Below are 20,356 nucleotides of genomic sequence, written 5' to 3'. Positions count from 1 at the left end.
GAGGGGGCTTTGTTATACTCGTTCAGGGACTATTTTATAGTCGACCAGGGACTTTGTTATACTTGATCAGGGACTTTGTTATACTCGATCAGGGGCCTTTGTTATACTCGATGAGGGGGCTTTGTTATACTCGACCAGGGGACTTTGTTATACTCGACCAGGGGACATTGTTATACTCGATCAGGGGACTTTGTTATACTCGATCAGGGGCCTTTGTTGTACTTGATCAGGGGCCTTTGTTATACTCGATAAGAGGTCTTTGTTATACTCGATCAGGGGACTTTGTTATACTCGATGCCGGGGCTTTGTTATACTCGATTAGGAGAATTTGTTATACTCAACTAGTGGACTTTGTTATACTCGATCAGAGGACTTTGTTGTACTCGATCCGGGGAATTTGTTATACTCGGTCAGGGGACGTTGTTATACTCGATGAGGGGATTTTGTTGTACTCGACCAGGGGTCTTTGTTGAACTCGATCAGGGGCCTTTGTTATACTCGATCAGGGGACATTGTTATACTCGATCAGGGGACTTTGTTATACTTGATGAAGGGACTTTGGTATACTCGATCCGGGTAATTTGTTATACTCGATCAGGGGACTTTTTTATACGCGATCAGGGGACTTTGTTGTACTCGATCAGGGCCTTTGTTGTACTCGATCAGGGGCCTTTGTAATACTCGATCAGGTGCCTTTGTAATACTCCATATGGTGCCTTTGTTATACTCGATCAGGGGACTATGTTATACTCGATTAGGGGCGTTTGTTATACTCGATTAGGGGCCTTTGTTATACACGATGAGGGGGCTTTGTTATACTCGATCAGGGGCCTTTGTTATACTCGATGAGGGGCCTTTGTAATACTCGATAAGGGGCCTTTGTTATACTCGATTAGGGGACTTTGTTATACTTGATCAGAGGCCTTTGTTATACCCGATCAGGGGCCTTTGTTATACTCGATCAGGGGGCTTTGTTATACTCGAGCAGGGTCCTTTGTTATATTCGATTAGGGGAATTTGTTATACTCGAGCAGGTTTATTTGTTATATTCGATAAGGGGAATTTGTTATACTCGATCAGAGGTCTTTGTTATACTTGATCAGGGGCCTTTGTTATATTCGATCAGGGAACTTTGTTATACTCGATCAGGGGACTTTGTTATACTCGATCAGGGGCCTTTGTTGTACTTGATCAGGGGCCTTTGTTATACTCGATAAGAGGTCTTTGTTATACTCGATCAGGGGACTTTGTTATACTCGATGCCGGGGCTTTGTTATACTCGATTAGGAGAATTTGTTATACTCAACTAGTGGACTTTGTTATACTCGATCAGAGGACTTTGTTGTACTCGATCCGGGGAATTTGTTATACTCGGTCAGGGGACGTTGTTATACTCGATGAGGGGATTTTGTTGTACTCGACCAGGGGTCTTTGTTGAACTCGATCAGGGGCCTTTGTTATACTCGATCAGGGGACATTGTTATACTCGATCAGGGGACTTTGTTATACTTGATGAAGGGACTTTGGTATACTCGATCCGGGTAATTTGTTATACTCGATCAGGGGACTTTTTTATACGCGATCAGGGGACTTTGTTGTACTCGATCAGGGCCTTAGTTGTACTCGATCAGGGGCCTTTGTAATACTCGATCAGGTGCCTTTGTAATACTCCATAAGGTGCCTTTGTTATACTCGATCAGGGGACTATGTTATACTCGATTAGGGGCGTTTGTTATACTCGATTAGGGGCCTTTGTTATACACGATGAGGGGGCTTTGTTATACTCGATCAGGGGACTTTGTTGTACTCGATCAGGGGCCTTTGTTATACTCGATCAGGGGCCTTTGTAATACTCGATAAGGGGCCTTTGTTATACTCGATTAGGGGACTTTGTTATACTTGATCAGAGGCCTTTGTTATACCCGATCAGGGGCCTTTGTTATACTCGATCAGGGGGCTTTGTTATACTCGAGCAGGGTCCTTTGTTATATTCGATTAGGGGAATTTGTTATACTCGAGCAGGTTTATTTGTTATATTCGATAAGGGGAATTTGTTATACTCGATCAGAGGTCTTTGTTATACTTGATCAGGGGCCTTTGTTATATTCGATCAGGGAACTTTGTTATACTCGATCAGGGGAATTTGCTATACTCGATTCGGGGTCTTTGTTATACTTGATCAGGGGCCTCGATTGGGGGCCTATATTATACTCGATGAGGGGCCTTTTTAATACTCGATGAGGGGCCTTTGTTATACTCGATCAGGGGGCTTCGTTATACTCGATTAGGGGCCTTTGTTGTACTCGTTGAGGGGCCTTTCTTGTACTCAATCAGGGGCCTTTGATATACTCGATAAGAGGTCTTTTTTATACTCGAACCGGGGATTTGTTATACTCGATCACGGGGCTTTGTTATACTCGATCAGGGGAATTTGTTATACTCGATTAGTGGACGTTGTTATACTCGATCAGGGGACTTTGTTATACTCGATCAGGGGACTTGTTATACTCGACCAGGGGCTTTTGTTATGCTCGACCAGGGGCCTTTGTTAAGCTCGATGAGGGGATATGTTGTATTCGATGAGGGGCTTTGTTATACTCGATGAGGGGAATTTGTTATACTCGATTAGTGGACTTTGTTATACTCGATCAGGGGACTTTGTTATACTCGATCAGGGGAATTGTTATACTCGACCAGGGGCTTTTGTTATGCTCGACCAGGGGCCTTTGTTAAGCTCGATGTGGGGATATGTTATATTCGATGAGGGGGCTTTGTTATACTCGATCAGGGGAATTTGTTATACTCGATTAGTGGACTTTGATATACTCGATCAGGGGACTTTGTTATACTCGATCAGGGGACTTGTTATACTCGACCAGGGGCTTTTGTTATGCTCGACCAGGGGACTTTGTTATACCTGATCAGAAGCCTCGATCAAGGGCCTTTGTTATACTCGATCAGGGGCGTTTGTTATACTCGATCAGGGGGCTTTGTTATACTCGTTCAGGGGACTATTTTATACTCGACCAGGGGACTTTGTTATACTTGATCAGGGGACTTTGTTATACTCGACCAGAGGACTTTGTTATACTTGATCAGGGGCCTCGATCAGGGGCCTTTGTTATACTCGATCAGGGGCCATTGTAATACTCGATGAGGGGCTTTTGTTATACTCGATTAGGGGACTATGTTATACTCGATCAGGGGCCTTTGTTATACTCGATCAGGGTCCTTAGTTATACTCGATCAGGGGCCTTTGTTATACTCGATTAGGGAACTTTGTTATACTCGATGAGGGGGCTTTGTTATACTCGACCAGGCGACTTTGTTATACTCGACCAGGAGACTTTGTTATACTCGATCAGGGGACTTTGTTATACTCAATCAGTGGACTTTGTTATACTTGATCAGTGGACTTTGTTATACTCAATCAGGGGAATGTGTTATACTCGACCAGGTGACTTTGTTATACTCGACCAGAGGACTTTGTTATACGTGATCAGGGCCTCGATCAGGGGCCTTTGTTATACTCGATGAGGGGCCATTGTAATACTCGATGAGGGGCTTTTGTTATACTCGATCAGGGGACTTTGTTATACTCGATCAGGGTCCTTTGTTATACTCGATCAGGGGCCTTTGTTAGACTCGATCAGGGAACTTTGTTATACTCGATGTGGGGGCTTTGTTATACTCGACCAGGCGACTTTGTTATACTCGACCAGGGGACTTTGTTATACTCGATCAGGGGACTTTGTTATACTCGATCAGTGGACTTTGTTATACTCGATCAGGGGACTTTGTTATACTCGATCACGGGGACTTTGTTATACACGATCAGGGGTCTTTGTTATACTCGATCATGGGCCTTTGTTGTACTCGATGAGGGGCCTATGTAATACTCGATCAGGGGCCTTTGTAATAATCGATAAGGGGCGTTTGTTATACTCGATCAGGGGACTATGTTATACTCGATTAGGGGCGTTTGTTATACTCGATCATGGGCTTTTGTTATACTCGATGAGGGGGCTTTGTAATACTCGACCAGGGAACTTTGTTATACTCGATCAGGGGAATTTGTTATACTCGATTAGGGGTCTTTGTTATACTTGATTAGGGACCTCGATCAATGGCCTTTGTTATACTCGATAAGGGGCCTTTGTAATACTCGATGAGTGGCTTTTGTTATACTTGATCAGGGGACTATGTTATACTCGATCGGGGTTCTTTGTTATCCTCTATCAGGCGCCTTTGTTGTACTCGATCTATGTTATATGAGGGGCCTTTGTTTTACTCGATCAGGGGACTTTGTTATACTCGTTGTTATACTTGATAAGGGAATTTGTTATACTCGATTAGTGGACTTTGTTATACTCGATCAGTGGACTTTGTTATACTCGATCAGGGGACTTTGTTATACTCGTTCAGGGGACTTTGTTATACTCGATCAGGGGACTTGTTATACTCGACCAGGGGCTTTTGTTTTGCTCGACCAGGGGCCTTTGTTGAGCTCGATGAGGGTATATGTTATACTCGATGAGGGGGCTTTGTTATACTCGATCAGGGGAATTTGTTATACTCGATTAGTGGACTTTGTTATACTCGATCAGGGGACTTTGTTATACTCGATCAGGGGACTTGTTATACTCGACCAGGGGCTTTTGTTTTGCTCGACCAGGGGCCTTTGTTGAGCTCGATGAGGGGATATGTTATACTCGATGAGGGGGCTTTGTTATTCTCGACCAGGGGACTTTGTTATACTCGATCAGGGGAATTTCTTATACTCGACCATGGGACTTTGTTATACTCGACCAGGGGACTTTGTTATACTTGATCAGAGGCCTCGATCAGGGGCCTTTGTTATACTCGATCAGGGGCCTTTGTTATACTCGATCAGGGGCCTTTGTTATACTCGATGAGGGGGCTTTGTTATACTCGTTCAGGGGACTATTTTATACTCGACCAGAGGACTTTGTTATACTTGATCAGGGGACTTTGTTATACTCGATGAGGGGCCTTTGTTACACTCGATAGGGAGGCTTTGTTATACTGACAGGGGACTTTGTTTATACTCGACCAGGGACTTTGTTATACTTGATCAGTGGACTTTGTTGCATACTCCAATCAGGGAATTTGTTATACTCGACGAAGGGACTTTGTTATATACTCAACCAGAGGACTTTTGTTATACTTGATCAGGGCCTCGATCAGGGCCTTTGTTATACCGATCAGGGGGCCATTGCTTAATACTCGATAGGGGCTTTTATTTATACTCAATCAAGGGACATATTTATACTCGATCCAAGGGGCCTTTGTTAGCATACTGATGCTGGGGTCCTTTGGTATACTCGATCAGGGGCCTTTGTTATACTCGATCAGGGAACTTTGTTATACTCGATGAGGGGGCTTTGTTATACTCGACCAGGCGACTTTGTTATACTCGACCAGGGGACTTTGTTATACTCGATCAGGGGTCTTTGTTATACTCGATCAGTGGACCTTGTTATACTCCATCAGGGGACTTTGTTATATTCGATCACGGGGAATTTGTTATACACGATCAGGGGACTTTGTTAAACACGATCAGGGGACTTTGTTATACTCGATTAGGGGCCTTTGTTGTACTCGATGCGGGGCCTTTGTAATACTCGATCAGGGCCCTTTGTTATAATCGATTAGGGGCCTTTGTTATACTCGATCAGGGGACTATGTTATACTCGATTAGGGGCGTTTGTTATACTCGATCAGGGGCCTTTGTTATACTCGACGTGAGGGCTTTGTAATACTCGACCAGGGAACTTTGTTATACTCGATCAGGGGAATTTGTTATACTCGATTAGGGGTCTTTGTTATACTTGATTAGGGACCTCGATCAATGGCCTTTGTTATACTCTATCAGGGGCCTTTGTTTTACTCGATCAGGGGACTTTGTTATACTCGATCACGGGGCGTTGTTATACTCGATCAAGAAAATTTGTTATACTCGATTAGTGGACTTTGTTATACTCGAGCAAGGGGCTTTGTTATACTCGAGCAGGGGCCTTTGTTATACTCGATTAGGGTCCTTTGTTCTACTCGATCAGGGGCCTTTGTTATACTCGATGAGGGGGCTTTGTTATACTCGACCAGGGGACTTTGTTATACTCGACCAGGGGACTTTGTTATACTTGATCAGGGGCCTCGATCAGGGGCCTTTGTTATACTTGATGAGGGGCCATTGTAATACTCGATGAGGGGCTTTTGTTATACTCGATCAGGGGACTATGTTATACTCGATCAGGGGCCTTTGTTATACTCGATTAGGGTCCATTGTTATACTCGATCAGGGGCCTCTGTTATACTCGATCAGAGAACTTTGTTATACTCGATGAGGGGGCTTTGTTATACTGGACCAGGCGACTTTGTTATACTCGATCAGGGGACTTTGTTATACTCGATCAGTGGACTTTGTTATACTCGATCAGTGGACTTTGTTATACTCGATCAGCGGACTTTGCTATACTCGATCAGGGGGCTTTGCTATACTCGATTAGGGGGCTTCGTTATACTCGATTAGGGGCATTTGTTGTACTCGATCAGGGGCCTTTGTTGTACTTGATCAGGGGCCTTTGTTATTCTCGATAAGAGGTCTTTGTTATACTCGATCAGGGGACTTTGTTATACTCGATCACGGGGCTTTGTTATACTAGATCAGGGGAATTTGTTATACTCAATTAGTGGACTTTGTTATACTCGATCAGAGGACTTTGTTGTACTCGATCCGGGGAATTTGTTATACTCGGTCAGGGGCCTTTGTTATACTCGATGAGGGGACTTTGTTGTACTCGACCAGGGGTCTTTGTTGTACTCGATCAGGGGCCTTTGTTATACTCGATCAGGGGACATTGTTATACTCGATCAGGGGACTTTGTTATACTTGATGAAGGGACTTTGGTATACTCGATCCGGGTAATTTGTTATACTCGATCAGGGGACTTTTTATACGCGATCAGGGGACTTTGTTGTACTCGATCAGGGGCCTTTGTTGTACTCGATCAGGGGCCTTTGTAATACTCGATCAGGGGCCTTTGTAATACTCCATAAGGGGCCTTTGTTATACTCGATCAGGGAACTTTGTTATACTCGATGAGGGGGCTTTGCTATACTTGATCAGGCACCTCGATTAGGGGCCTTTGTTATTCTCGATGATGGGATATGTTATACTCGACCAGGGGACTTTGTTATACTTGATCAGGGGCCTCGATCAGGGAACTTTGTTATACTCGATGAGGGGGCTATGTTATACTCTACCAGGCGACTTTGTTATACTCGACCAGGGACTTTGTTATACTCGATCAGGGGACTTTGTTATACTCGATCAGTGGACTTTGTTATACTCGATCAGGGGACTTTGTTATACTTGATCACGGGGACTTTGTTATACACGATCAGGGGACTTTGTTATACTCGATCAGGGGTCTTTGTTATACTCGATCAGGGGCCTTTGTTGTACTCGATGAGGGGCCTTTGTAATACTCGATCAGGGGCCTTTGTTGTACTCGATGAGCGGCCTTTGTAATACTCGATCAGGGGCCTTTGTAATAATCGATAAGGGGCCTTTGTTATACTCGATCAGGGGACTATGTTATACTCGATTAGGGGGCTTTGTAATACCTGACCAGGGAACTTTGTTATACTCGATCAGGGGAATTTGTTATACTCGATTAGGGGTCTTTGTTATACTTGATTAGGGGCTTCGATCAATGGCCTTTGTTATACTCGATGAGGGGCCTTTGTAATACTCGATGAGTGGCTTTTGTTATACTCGATCAGGGGACTATGTTATACTCGATCGGGGTTCTTTGTTATCCTCGATCAGGTGCCTTTGTTGTACTCGATGAGGGGCCTATGTTGTACTCTATCAGGGGCCTTTGTTTTACTCGATCAGGGGACTTTGTTATACTCGATCACGGGGCGTTGTTATACTCGATCAGGGGAATTTGTTATACTCGATTAGTGGACTTTGTTATACTCGATCAGGGGACTTTGTTATACTTGATCAGGGGACTTTGTTATACTCGACCAGGGGCCTTTGTTATGCTCGATCAGAGGCCTTTGTTATGCTCGATGAGGGGATATGTTATACTCGATCAGGGAACTTTGTTATACTCGATGAGGGGGCTTTGCTATACTTGATCAGGCGCCTCGATTAGGGGCCTTTGTTATACTCGATGAGGGGATATGTTATACTCGACCAGGGGATTTTGTTATACTTGATCAGGGGCCTCGATCAAGGGCCTTTGTTATACTCGATCAGGGGCCTTTGTTATACTCGATCAGGGACCTTTGTTATACTCGAGCAGGGGGCTTTGTTATACTCAAGCAGGGGCCTTTGTTATACTCGATTAGGGTCCTTTGTTCTACTCGATCAGGGGCCTTTGTTATACTCGATGAGGGGGCTTTGTTATACTCGACCAGTGGACTTTGTTATACTTGATCAGTGGACTTTGTTATACTCAATCAGGGGAATTTGTTATACTCGACCAGGGTACTTTGTTATACTCGACCAGAGGACTTTGTTATACTTGATTAGGGGCCTCGATCAGGGGACTATGTTATACTCGATCAGTGGACTTTGTTATACTCGATCAGCGGACTTCGTTATAATCGATCAGGGGGCTTTGTTGTACTTGATCAGGGGCCTTTGTTATACTCTATAAGAGGTCTTTGTTATACTCGATCAGGGGACTTTGTTATACTCGATCACGGGGCTTTGTTATACTCGATGAGAGGAATATGTTATACTCAATTAGTGGACTTTGTTATACTCGATCAGAGGACTTTGTTGTACTCGATCCGGGGTATTTGTTATACTCGGTCAGGGGACTTTGTTATACTCGATGAGGGGACTTTGTTGTACTCGATCAGGGGCCTTTGTTATACTCGATCAGGGGACATTGTTATACTCGATCAGGGGACTTTGTTATACTTGATGAAGGGACATTGTTATACTCGATCCGGGTAATTTGTTATACTCGATCAGGGGACTTTTTTATACGCGATCAGGGGACTTTGTTGTACTCGAAAAGGGGCCTTTGTTGTACTCGATCAGGGGCCTTTGTAATACTCGATCAGGGGCCTTTGCAATACTCCATAAGGGGCCTTTGTTATACTCGATCAGGGAACTTTTTTATACTCGATGAGGGGGCTTTGTTATACTTGATCAGGCGCCTCGATCAGGGGCCTTTGTTATACTCGAGAAGGGATATGTTATACTCGACCAGGAAACTTTGTTGTACTCGACCAGGGGATTTTGTTATACTTGATGAGGGGCCTCGATCAGGGGCCTTTGTTATACTCGATCAGGGGCCTTTCTTATACTCGATTAGGGGCCTTTGTTATACTCGAGCAGGGGGCTTTGTTATACTCGAGCAGGGGCCTTTGTTATACTCGATTAGGGACCTTTGTTCTACTCGATTAGGGGCCTTTGTTATACTCTATGAGGGGGCTTTGTTATACTCGACCAGGGGACATTGTTATACTCGACCAGGGGACTTTGTTATACTTGATCAGGGGCCATTGAAATACTCGATGAGGGGCTTTTGTTATACTCGATCAGGGGACTATGTTATACTCGACCAGGGGACATTGTTATACTCGACCAGGGGCCTTTGTTATACCTGATCAGGGGCCTTTGTTATACTCGATCAGGGGACTATGTTATACTCGATCAGGGGCCTTTGTTATACTCGATCAGGGAACTTTGTTATACTCGATGAGGGGGCTTTGTTATACTCGACCAGGCGACTTTGTTATACTCGATCAGGGGCCTTTGTTATACTCGATCAGGGGACATTGTTATACTCGATCAAGGGACTTTGTTATACTTGATGAAGGGACTTTGGTATACTCGATACGGGTAATTTGTTATACTCGATCAGGGGACTTTTTTATACGTAAATAAGGGGACTTTGTTGTACTCGATCAGGGGCCTTTGTTGTACTCGATCAGGGCCCTTTGTAATACTCGATCAGGGGCCTTTGTAATACTCCATAAGGTGCCTTTGTTATACTCGATCAGGGGACTATGTTACACTCGATTAGGGGCGTTTGTTATACTCGATTAGGGGTTTTTGCTGTACTCGATGAGGGGGCTTTGTTATACTCGATCAGGTGACTTTGTTATACTCGATCAGGGGGCTTTGTTATACTCGATCAGGGGACTTTGTTGTACTCGATCAGGGGCCTTTGTTGTACTCGATCAGGGGCCTTTGTTATACTCGATCAGGGGCCTTTGTAATACTCGATAAGGGGCCTTTGTTATACTCGATTAAAGGGGTCTTTGCTGTACTCGATGAGGGGGCTTTGTTATACTCGATCAGGCGACTTTGTTATACTCGATCAGGGGCCTTTGTTATACTCGATCAGGGGACTTTGTTATACTCGACCAGGGGACTTTGTTATACTCGATCAGGGGAATTTCTTATACTCGACCATGGGACTTTGTTATACTCGAGCAGGGGACTTTGTTATACTTGATCATAGACCTCGATCAGGGGCCTTTGTTATACTCGATCAGGGGCCTTTGTTATACTCGATGAGGGGCCTTGTTATACTCGTTCAGGGGACTATTTTATACTCGACCAGGGGACTTTGTTATACTTGATCAGGGGACTTTGTTATACTCGATCAGGGGCCTTTGTTATACTCGATGAGGGGGCTTTGTTATACTCGACCAGGGTCTTGTTATACTCGACCAGGGACTTTGTTATACTTGATCAGTGGACTTTGTTATACTCAATCAGGAATTTGTTATACTCGACCAGGGGACTTTGTAATATACTCGACCAGAGGACTTTGTTATACTTGATCAAGGAGGCCTTTGTTATACCGATCAGGGCCATTGTAATACTCTTGAGGGGCTTTTGTTATACTCGATCAGGGGACTATGTTATACGATCAGGGGATGTTATAGGGGCCTTTGTTATAGGGTCCTTTGATATACTCGATCAGTGCCTTTGTTATACTCGATCAGGGGGCTTTGCTATACTCGGTATACTCGATCAGGGAACTTTGTTATACTCGATGAGGGGGCTTTGTTATACTCGACCAGGCGACTTTGTTATACTCGACCAGGGGACTTTGTTATACTCGATCAGGGGCCTTTGTTATACTCGATAAGGGGGCTTTGTTATACTCGACCAGTGGACTTTGTTATACATGATCAGTGGACTTTGTTATACTCAATCAGGGGAATTTGTTATACTCGACCAGGGTACTTTGTTATACTCGACCAGAGGACTTTGTTATACTTGATCAAGGGCCTCGATCAGGGGACTATGTTATACTCGATCAGTGGACTTTGTTATACTCGATCAGCGGACTTTCTTATACTTGATCAGGGGGCTTTGCTATACTCGATCAGGGGGCTTCGTTATACTCGATCAGGGGGCTTCGTTATACTCGATTAGGGGCCTTTGTTGTACTCGATCAGGGGGCCTTTGTTGTACTTGATCAGGGGCCTTCGTTATACTCGATCAGGGGACTTTGTTATACTCGATCACGGGGCTTTGTTATACTCGATCAGAGGAATTTGTTATACTCAATTAGTGGACTTTGTTATACTCAATTAGTGGACTTTGTTATACTCGATCAGAGGACTTTGTTGTACTCGATCCGGGGTATTTGTTATACTCGGTCAGGGGACGTTGTTATACTCGATGAGGGGACTTTGTTGTACTCGACCAGGGGTCTTTGTTGTACTCGATCAGGGGCCTTTGTTATACTCGATCAGGGGACATTGTTATACTCGATCAGGGGACTTTGTAATACTTGATGAAGGGACTTTGGTATACTCGATCCGGGTAATTTGTTATACTCGATCAGGGGACTTTTTTATACGCGATCAGGGGACTTTGTTGTACTCGAAAAGGGGCCTTTGTTGTACTCGATCAGGGGCCTTTGTAATACTCGATCAGGGGCCTTTGCAATACTCCATAAGGGGCCTTTGTTATACTCGATGAGGGAACTTTGTTATACTCGATGAGGGGCCTTTGTTATACTTGATCAGGCGCCTCGATCAGGGGCCTTTGTTATACTCGAGAGGGGATATGTTATACTTGACCAGGAAACTTTGTTGTACTCGACCAGGGGATTTTGTTATACTTGATCAGGGGCCTCGATCAGGGGCCTTTGTTATACTCGATCAGGGGCCTTTGTTATACTCGATTAGTGGCCTTTGTTATACTCGAGCAGGGGGCTTTGTTATACTCGAGCAGGGGCCTTTGTTATACTCGATTAGGGACCTTTGTTCTACTCGATCAGGGGCCTTTGTTATACTTGATGAAGGGACTTTGGTATACTCGATCCGGTTAATTTGTTATACTCGATCAGGGGAATTTTTTATACGCGATCAGGGGACTTTGTTGTACTCGATCAGGGGCCTTTGTTGTACTCGATCAGGGCCCTTTGTAATACTCGATCAGGGGCCTTTGTAATACACCATAAGGTGCCTTTGTTATACTCGATCAGGGGACTATGTTATACTCGATTAGGGGCGTTTGTTATACTCGATTAGGGGTCTTTGCTGTACTCGATGAGGGGGCTTTGTTATACTCGATCAGGGGACTTTGTTATTCTCGATCAGGGGGCTTTGTTATACTCGATCAGGGGACTTTGTTGTACTTGATCAGGGGCCTTTGTTGTACTCGATCAGGGGCCTTTGTTATACTCGATCAGGGGCCTTTGTAATACTCGATAAGGGGCCTTTGTTATACTCGATTAGGGGTCTTTGCTGTACTCGATGAGGGGGGCTTTGTTATACTCGATCAGGCGACTTTGTTATACTCGATCAGGGGCCTTTGTTATACTCGATCAGGGGACTTTGTTATACTCGACCAGGGGACTTTGTTATACTCGATCAAGGGAATTTCTTATACGCGACCATGGGACTTTGTTATACTCGACCAGGGGACTTTGTTATACTTGATAAGAGGCCTCGATCAGGGGCCTTTGTTATACTCGATCAGGGGCCTTTGTTGCTTACTCGATGAGGGGGCTTTGTTATTCTCGTTCAGGGGACTATTTTATACTCGACCAGGGGACTTTGTTATACTTGATCAGGGGCCTCGATAAGGGGCCTTTGTTATACTTGATCAGGGGCCATTGTAATACTCGATGAGGAACTTTTGTTATACTCGATCAGGGGACTATGTTATACTCGATCAGGGCCTTTGTTATACTCGATCAGGGTCCTTTGAAGGGCCTCTGTTATACTCGATCAGGGAACTTTGTTCTACTCGATCAGGGGCCTTTGTTATACTCAATCAGGGGAATATGTTATACTCGACCAGGGGACTTTGTTATACTCGACCAGAGGACTTTGTTATACTTGATCAAGGGCCTCGATCAGGGGCCTTTGTTATACTCGATCAGGGGCCATTGTAATACTCGATCAGGGGCTTTTGTTATACTCGATCAGGGTCCTTTGTTATACTCGATCAGGGGCCTTTGTTATACTCGATCAGGGAACTTTGTAATACTCGATGAGGGGGCTTTGTTATACTCGACCAGGCGACTTTGTTATACTCGACCAGGGGACTTTGTTATACTCGATCAGGGGACTTTGTTATACTCGATCAGTGGACTTTGTTATGCTCGATCAGGGGACTTTGTTATACTCGATCACGGGGACTTTGTTATACACGATCAGGGGACTTTGTTATACTCGTTCAGGGGGCTTTGTTATACTCGATGAGGGGCCTTTGTTGTACTCGATGACGGGCCTTTGTAATACTCGATCAGGGGCCTTTGTAAAAATCGATAAGGGGCCTTCGTTATACTCGATCAGGGGACTATGTTATACTCGATTTGGGGCGTTTGTTATACTCGATCAGGGGCCTTTGTTATACTCGATGAGGGGGCTTTGTAATACTCGACCAGGGAACTTTGTTATACTCGATCAGGGGAATTTGTTATACTCGATTAGAGGTCTTTGTTATACCTGATTACGGACCTCGATCAATGGCCTTTGTTATACTCGATAAGAGGCCTTTGTATTACTCGATGAGTGGCTTTTGTTATACTCGATCAGGGGACAATGTTATACTCGATCGGGGTTCTTTGTTATCCTCGATCAGGGGCCTTTGTTGTACTCGATGAGGGGCCTATGTTGTACTCTATGAGGGGCCTTTGTTTTACTCGATCAGGGGACTTTGTTAAACTCGATCACGGGGCGTTGTTATACTCGATCAGTGGAATTTGTTATACTCGATTAGTGGACTTTGTTATACTCGATCAGGGGACTTTGTTATACTCGATCAAGGGGCTTTGTTATACTCGATCAGGGGAATTTGTTATACTCAATTAGTGGACTTTGTTATACTCGATTAGAGGACTTTGTTGTACTCGATCCGGGGTATTTGTTATACTCGGTCAGGGGACTTTGTTATACTCGATGAGGGGACTTTGTTGTACTCGACCAGGGGTCTTTGTTATACTCGATCAGGGGCCTTTTTTATACTCGATCAGGGGACATTGTTATACTCGATCAGGGGACTTTGTTATACTTGATGAAGGGACTTTGGTATACTCGATCCGGGTAATTTGTTATACTCGATCAGAGGACTTTGTAATACTCCATAAGGTGCCTTTGTTATACTCGATCAGGGGACTATGTTATACTCGATTAGGGGCGTTTGTTATACTCGATTAGGGGTCTTTGCTATACTGGATGAGGGGCTTTGTTATACTTGATCAGGGGACTTTGTTATACTCGATCAGGGGGCTTTGTTATACTCGATCAGGGGACTTTGTTGTACTCGATCAGGGGCCTTTGTTGTACTCGATCAGGGGCCTTTGTTATACTCGATCAGGGGCCTTTGTAATACTCGATAAGGGGCCTTTGTTATACTCGATCAGGGGAATTTGTTATACTCAATTAGTGGACTTTGTTATACTCGATTAGAGGACTTTGTTGTACTCGATCCGGGGTATTTGTTATACTCGGTCAGGGGACTTTGTTATACTCGATGAGGGGACTTTGTTGTACTCGACAAGGGGTCTTTGTTATACTCGATCAGGGGCCTTTGTTATACTCGATCAGGGGACATTGTTATACTCGATCAGGGGACTTTGTTATACTTGATGAATGGACTTTGGTATACTCGATCCGGGTAATTTGTTATACTCGATCAGGGGACTTTGTAATACTCCATAAGGTGCCTTTGTTATACTCGATCAGGGGACTATGTTATACTCAATTAGGGGCGTTTGTTATACTCGATTAGGGGTCTTTGCTGTACTCGATGAGGGGGCTTTGTTATACTTGATCAGGGGACTTTGTTATACTCGATCAGGGGGCTTTGTTATACTCGATCAGGGGACTTTGTTGTACTCGATCAGGGGCCTTTGTTGTACTCGATCAGGGGCCTTTGTTATACTCGATCAGGGGCCTTTGTAATACTCGATAAGGGGCCTTTGTTATACTCGATTAGGGGTCTTTGCTGTACTCGATGAGGGGGCTTTGTAATACTCGATCAGGCGACTTTCTTATACTCGATCAGGGGCCTTTGTTATACTCGATCAGAGGACTTTGTTATACTCGACCAGGGGACTTTGTTATACTCGATCAGGGGAATTTCTTATACGCGACCATGGGGCTTTGTTATACTCGACCAGGGGACTTTGTTATACTTGATCAGAGGCCTCGATCAGGGGCCTTTGTTATACTCGATAAGGGGCCTTTGTTATACTCGATGGGGGGCTTTATACTCGTTCAGGGGACTATTTTATACTCGACCAGGGGACTTTGTTATACTTGATCAGGGGACTTTGTTATACTCGATCAGGGGCCTTTGTTATACTCGATGAGGGGGCTTTGTTATACTCGACCAGGGGACATTGTTATACTCGACCAGGGGACTTTGTTATACTTGATCAGTGGACTTTCTTATACTCAATCAGTGGAATTTGTTATACTCGACCAGGGGACTTTGATATACTCGACCAGAGGACTTTGTTATACTTGATCAGGGGCCTCGATCAGGGGCCTTTGTTATACTCGATCAGGGGCCATTGTAATACTCGATGAGGGGCTTTTGTTATACTCGATCAGGGGACTATGTTATACTCGATCAGGGGCCTTTGTTATACTCGATCAGGGTCCTTTGTTATACTCGATCAGGGGCCTTTGTTATACTCGATCAGGGGCCTTTGTTGTACTCGATGAGAGGCCTTTGTAATACTCGATCAGGGGCCTTTGTAATAATCGATAAGGGGCCTTCGTTATACTCGATCAGGGGACTATGTTATACTCGAATAGGGGCGTTTGTTATACTCGATCAGGGGCCTTTGTTATACTCGATGAGGGGGCTTTGTAATACTTGATACTATGATCAGGCGCCTCGATCAGGGGCCTTTATTACTCGATGAGGGATATGTTGCTCTCGACCAGGTGACTGTTGTACTCGACCAGGGATTTTGTTATACTTGATCAGGGCCTCGATCAGGGGCCTTTGTTATACTCAATCAGGGCCTTTGTTGCCTCGATTGAGGCCTTTGTTATACTCGAGCGAGGGGGCTTTGTTATACTCGAGCAGGGGCCTTTTGTTATACTCGATTAGGGTCCTTTGTTCTACTCGATCAGTGGCCTTTGTTATATAGTGAGGTGGCTTTATTATACTCTGACCGAGACTTTGTTACTTCTCGGCCAGGGACTTTGTTGCCGCGATCAGGGCCTCGATCAGGGGCCTTTATTTATAATTGATCAGGGCCATTGTAATACTCGATGGCGTCTCTGATAGGGGGCTTTGTTATACTCGACCAGGCGACTTTGTTATACTCGATGCAGGACTTTTTATACTCGATCCAGTGGACTTTGTTATACTCGATCGGCGGACTTTGTTATACTCGATCAGCGGACTTTGTTATATACTCGATGAGGGCTGCTATACTCGATTACGGGCTTCGTTGCTTGCTCGATTGAGGGGCCTTTGTTGGCACTGATCAGGGCCTTTATTTGTACTTGATCAGGGCCTTTGTTATACTCGATAAGAGTCTTTGTTATACTCGATCAGGGGACTTTGTTATACTCGATCACAGGGCTTTGTTATACTCGATCAGAATTTGTTATACTCAATTATATTGGACTTTTATTTATACTTTCGATGAGAGGACTTTGTTGTACTCAGTCGAGAATTATTGCTCTACTCGGTCAGGGACTTTGTTATACTCGATTAGAGGACTTTTGTTTGTACTCTGACCAGGGTCTTTCGGCACTCGATCAGGGCGCTGTTATACTCGATCAGGGAACTGTTATACTAATCAGGGACTTAGTTATACTTGATGAAGGACTTTGGTATACTCGATCGTAATTTGTTTATACTTGATCAGGGGACTTTTTATGCGATCAGGGGACTGTTGTACTCGATTAAAGGCCTTTGTTGTGCTCGATCAAGGGCCTTTATGTCTCGATCAGGGCCTTTAATACTCCATAAGGGAACGCTGTTATACTCGATCAAGGAACTTTGTATATATACTCGATGAGGGCTTTGCTATATGATCAGGCGCCTGAACTGGGAACGCTGTTATACTCGATAAGAGGATATCTTATACTCGACCAGGGGACTTTGTTATACTCGACCAGAGGACTTTGTTGCTCGCGATCCGGGGGCCTCGATCAGGGGCCTTTGTTATACTCGATCAGGGGCCACTGTAATACTCGATAAAGGAGCTTTGTTATGCCAGTCAGGGACTATGTATACTCGATGAGGGCCTTTGTTATACTCAATCAGGTCGCTTTGTTATACCGATCAGGGCCTTGTATACTCAATCAAGAATTTGTTATATACTTTCAGTAAGGGGCTTTGTTATACTCGACAGGCGACTTTTGATATACTCGACCAGGGACTTTTGTTATACTCGATCAGGGGACTTTGTTCTCGATCAGTGGACCTTGTTATACTCGATCAGGGGAACTTTGTTATACTCGAATACGGGGACTTTATTGCTTACGATTAGGGGACTTTGTTATTCTCGATCAGGGGGTCTTTGTTTATGCCTCGAACAGGGGCCTTTGTTGTGCGTGATGGGCCTTTGTAATACTCGATCAGGGCCTTTGTAATAATCGATAAAGGGCCTTTGTTTATACTCGATCAAGGACTATATTTATACTCGATTAGGGGCGTTTGTTGCTCTCGATCAGGGGCCTTTGTTATACTCGATGAGGGGGCTTTGTAATACTCGACCAGGGAACTTTGTTATACTCGATCAGGGGAATTTGTTATACTCGATTAGGGGTCTTTGTTATTCTTGATTAGGGGCCTCGATCAATGGCCTTTGTTATACTCGATGAGGGGCCTTTGTAATACTCGATGAGTGGCTTTTGTTATACTCGATCAGGGGACTATGTTATACTCGATCGGGTATCTTTGTTATCCTTGATCAAGGGCCTTTGTTGTACTCGATGAGGGGCCTATGTTGTACTCTATCAGGGGCCTTTGTTATACTCGATCAGGGGACTTTGTTATACTCGATCACGGGGCGTTGTTATACTCGATCAGGGAAATTTGTTATACTCGATTAGTGGACTTTGTTATACTCGATCAGGGGACTTTGTTATACTCGATCAGGGGACTTTGTTATACTCGACCAGGGGCCTTTGTTATGCTCGATCTGAGGCCTTTGTTATGCTCGATGAGGGGATATGTTATACTCGATCAGGGAACTTAGTTATTCTCGATGAGGGGGCTTTGCTATATTTGATCAGGCGCCTCGATTAGGGGCCTTTGTTATACTCGATGAGGGGATATGTTATACTCGACCAGGGGACTTTGTTAAACTCGACCAGGGGATTTTGTTATACTTGATCAGCGTCCTCGATCAGGGGCCTTTGTTATACTCGATCAGGGGCCTTTGTTATACTCGATCAGGGGCCTTTGTTATACTCGAGCAGGGGGCTTTGTTATACTCGAGCAGGGGCCTTTTTTATACTCGATTAAGGTCCTTTGTTCTACTCGATCAGGGGCCTTTGTTATACTCGATGAGGGGGCTTTGTTATACTCGACCTGGGGACTTTGTTATAATTGATCAGTGGACTTTGTTATACTCAATGAGGGGAATTTGTTATACTCGATCAGGGGACTTTGTTATACTCGACCAGAGGACTTTGTTATACTTGATCAGGGGCCTCGATGAGGGGCCTTAGTTATACTTGATCAGGGGCCATTGTAATACTCGATGAGGGGCTTTTGTTATACTCGATCAGGGGACTATGTTATACTCGATCAGGGGCCTTTGTTATACTCGATCAGGGTCCTTTGTTATACTCGATCAGGGGCCTCTGTTATACTCGATCAGGGAAATTTGTTATACTCGATGAGGGGGCTTTATAATACTCGACCAGGCGAGTTTGTTATACTCGATCAGGGGACTTTGTTATACTCGATCAGTGGGCTTTGTTATACTCGATCAGTGGACTTTGTTATACTCGATCAGCGGACTTTGGTATACTCGATCAGGGGGCTTTGCTATACTCGATCAGGGGGCTTCGTTATACTCGATTAGGGGCCTTTGTTGTACTCGATCAGGGGCCTTTGTTGTACTTGATCAGGGGCCTTTGTTATACTCGATAAGAGGTCTTTGTTATACTCGATCAGGGGACTTTGTTATACTCGATCACGGGGCTTTGCTATACTCGATTAGGGGAATTTGTTATACTTAATTAGTGGACTTTGTTATACTCGATCAGAGGTCTTTGTTGTGTTCGATCCGGGGAATTTGTTATACTCGGTCAGGGGACTTTGTTATACTCGATGAGGGGACTTTGTTGTACTCGACCAGGGGTCTTTGTTGAACTCGATCAGGGGCCTTTGTTATACTCGATCAGGGGACATTGTTATACTCGATCAGGGGACTTTGTTATACTTGATGAAGGGACTTTGGTATACTCGATCCGGGTAATTTGTTATACACGATCAGGGGACTTTTTTATACGCGATCAGGGGACTTTGTTATACTCGATCAGGGGCCTTTGTTGTACTCGATCAGGGGCCTTTGTAATACTCCATAAGGTGCCTTTGTTATACTCGATCAGGGGACTATGTTATACTCGATTAGGGGCGTTTGTTATACTCGATTAGGGGCCTTTGTTGTACTCGATGAGGGGGCTTTGTTATACTCGATCAGGGGACTTTGTTATACTCGATCACGGGGCTTTTTTATACTCGATCAGGAGACTTTGTTGTACTCGATCAGGGGCCTTTGTTGTACTCGATCAAAGGCCTTTGTTATACTCGATCAGGGGCCTTTATAATACTCGATAAGGGGCCTTTGTTATTCTCGATTAGGGGCCTTTGTTATACTTGATCAGAGGCCTTTGTTAT

Source organism: Homarus americanus, unplaced genomic scaffold (genome assembly GCF_018991925.1).
Source record: "Homarus americanus isolate GMGI-L3 unplaced genomic scaffold, GMGI_Hamer_2.0 scaffold34360, whole genome shotgun sequence".
NCBI lineage: Eukaryota > Metazoa > Arthropoda > Malacostraca > Decapoda > Nephropidae > Homarus > Homarus americanus.
Note: the sequence above shows the minus strand (reverse complement) of the source record.